General features: G+C 38.3%; 1 pseudogene; it reads right to left on the reverse strand.

The window, feature by feature from the left end:
- Positions 1-479: 479 nt before the first annotated feature.
- Positions 480-2,239, reverse strand: LOC122334803 (annotated as a pseudogene).
- Between the last annotated feature and the right edge of the window lie 1,170 nt (positions 2,240-3,409).

Genomic DNA, 3,409 nt, shown 5'->3' on the forward strand with positions numbered 1-3,409 from the left:
AGGGGCCTACAAAACAACTGAATTATACGAGGTTGGAGTGGTCCAACACAAGTAGTGGTCACTACAGTACAGTAGTACTCAAAAAATATATTTTATTATTTTATTTATTTTAGTTAATAATTATTTTGTTTTACAAAATATTTTAGTGATATGCATTCTGTGCATCTGTCAACACATACTGGATAGATTTTGACCTTTTGTTTTTCTTTATAATTTTTCTAATTTCTGGGTGCTTTTCCTGACCTAATTGTAAAGCACATTATGCTGCTTTAAATACAAAACAAAATCAAATTATTTATTAACACAATTAATATACATATATACAATTATATTTAGCTCAGGTTTCAGCTGGCGCTGCATGTTCAGCTCCTCCAGCATCTACACAGAGCTCCTCACAGACTGAAGAAGAGGAGAGAAAGCTGATGTTCTTCTCCTCTTTTCTTTTTGGTGCCCAGAGGAAGCTGTTCTCACAGTTTCTGTGTCAGTACAAATCATTCAAGCCATTTATCTAGACTGATCCTGACCATACAACCCAACCAAAGACTGCAGTGATTGTGATTTCTGTAAAGTCATTGTCCACCTGTTCAGTTTAACCAGGGGTGGAGCTCAATGTCATCTAAAGTGGGCCGATCTGCCGCCGCTGCACTGAGACACGCGCTGATCAACTGACGGCACTCTGTTACACACAACACAGCACTTGTGTTCAGCAACACAAAACAACAAACAGGAGTCACAGGATTTGTGTCTCTTGCCTGTAGACAGCTTTCGAGGAAGTGCAGTATGCTTTTTGGAGGTGACTCTCCGTGTGACTCTGAAGGGCAACCACCCGCACAGGATTTTATAGAGAGTCACCCCGACTGACCAAACAGTAGCCGGTCCTGCATGATAGCGATTGCTGACCGAACCATTCAGGAGGGGCGTACTGAAGAGTGCCTGAGAGACACAGCAACAACAGAAAGACTCCAGTCCAAAATATCTTTCAACGGTTTCTCTTTGTTTGATCATCATCTACGTACAAACACATCCACAGAGTGATGTAGAGATCTTTCCTGCTGTAACGATAAAACTACCTGAAAAACCATCTGTAGGCCGAGTCCTTTACTAGGTCTCTGCAGCCAAAGTCCAGCAGCTTGACTTCATGTGAGTCCGTGGAAATCAGCAGGTTCTGGGGCTTGACGTCCCGGTGCAGGACTCCGCGGCTCTCGCAGTGTTTCAACGCGCTGATGAGCTGCAGCAGCACTTTCTTGGCCAGGCTCTCATCCAGGTAGCCGTTCTCTCACAGAAACTCTGGAGATCTTGGCAAGGAACCGGACGCTCCAGGATCATGATGTATTGAGCGGACTGTCAAACCACTCCACGAGCTGCAGGACATTGGGGCAGGCAGGAGCTGAATTCACCAGAGTCATCAATGCCACCTCCAGCGGCAGCCGGCCATGTCCTTCCTGCAGGGACAAATGCTGCGTTATATCCAGATGTGTTCAAACCAATGAGAAACAGAACAGATTCACTCACAACTTTCAGTCTCCTCTGCGGGCGTGACTTTAGAGACATATTTGATGGCAACCTGTAGACAGAACAAGCTCCTGTATAACATATACACAGATCTCAATTCTTAGGCTTCTTGAATGAATAACAGAAGGAAATGTCTTACTGGCAGTCCATCAGATCTCAAGTGTCCCAGCAAACACAGAGCCGAATCCACTCTTCCCAGCAATGAACCCTTCACATATGTTCCTGTAACATAAGATCACAAGAAATGTCTGCGAGAAAACACGCCAGTATATCTAAAACTGTTCAGTAACGAGTCTTCTCATAATCTGAGCCTGATTTCTTTAATGTAATTCTATTCTGACCTTCTCATGAGCGTTTGGCAGAGTCTTCTGCATGAGGTGGATGGACGCTGATCTTCCTTGACTGCCGCTCTGCCACTTCCTCTTCCTGTTAGTCTGATCCGCTGACACAGAAACAGCCAACTCAGAAGGTAGAGGAGCTATATAGCCAGGCAGCTCTTGACTCCTGGAGTCTGGTTTGGTTTGGCAGCGGTTCTGGTCGTAGTCACCAGGAGACACGTCTCTCAACCTCCTGAACAGCAGCGCTCCTGGATCTGGAGCGCCTGAAGATGGAGCATTTCATCCATACAATAACTAAAGGTCCTATTATAATAACCAGATATCACATACCAATAACACAAATAATAAACAACTGAAATATAAAACACTTCACTGCGTCTTTCAGCCATGTGAGCCATTGAAACCTCCACCAAACTCCAATAAATCAAAAATAAAATTAAAATTAAAAAATAAAATTTAAATTAAAATAAAATAAAATAAAATAACTGACCAAACTAATGAAATGAATGAATGAACAAGCAAATAAATACTGTCCTCAGAAATACGCCTCTGAAGTAGAAACAATTGAACTTCTTCTTCCAAATGAAAAAATATAATATAATAAAGTGTTCTCAGAAATAATCTGAACTCTCTGCGTATAGAAATCTTCCAAAGTCCAAAAATCCCAGTTTTGCAGAAAATACTCTCCAAAAGTCTTTGAAGTCGTCTCGTCTCGTCTCTCAAACAGACAGTGTTTATATTTTCAGCCGGAATTCATATCATTACACTCGTTGCTATGACGACGTCGCGTGCGTACGTCCGTTTTATTCACAAATAGACCTAGTTACATCAAATATCTTGATGATCCATGATTAAGATGGTTTATGCGTTTGTTCAGATTTTTTTATTGATTATTTTTATAAGCTATTTATTATTACTATTATTATTATTATTATTATTATTATTATTATTATTATTATTATTATTATTATTATCATCCGTATATTTATATTGTTTTATTATGAGCTCTGGCTAAATTAAAACAGCCTTTTCTCCACATCATTGTCAAAATTATCTTCATACACGATCAATTTTGTTAGTAGTAGAAAAGTCTCTATTCCCTAACTGAAAATATGAATTTGATGAATATCAATATGAGTGAGTGTAGACGTGATAAATATTATTTGAACGGGATTTTTTGAGATTAAAAACAAATATTTAAGTTATTATTAACAACTTAACTTACCTGCGGTTTTATATTCATATTTTTATGGACTAGCTAAGAGGAAACGGTCAGGTCACGTGATTCGAATACGCACACAATAAATATATGACGACAATGTTAAATCGATTAAATTAATTTTTAATAAAATACCTAATCACTTCAAATGAAAATTATATATGTAATTAATTAACATTCTTAATTACACATTGCTTGTTCCGTTTCAACAGCATATGTATTTTGCTCCGTAATTGATTTTAAATTAATTCGTAAATTGATTCGTAAAGAATACCTGTCAAATAAATAGAATATGAATTACACAACTATATCTACATTTTATAATTATTTCTAAAAGTTA

Source organism: Puntigrus tetrazona, unplaced genomic scaffold (assembly GCF_018831695.1).
Source record: "Puntigrus tetrazona isolate hp1 unplaced genomic scaffold, ASM1883169v1 S000000646, whole genome shotgun sequence".
In the NCBI taxonomy this organism is placed as follows: Eukaryota; Metazoa; Chordata; class Actinopteri; order Cypriniformes; family Cyprinidae; genus Puntigrus; species Puntigrus tetrazona.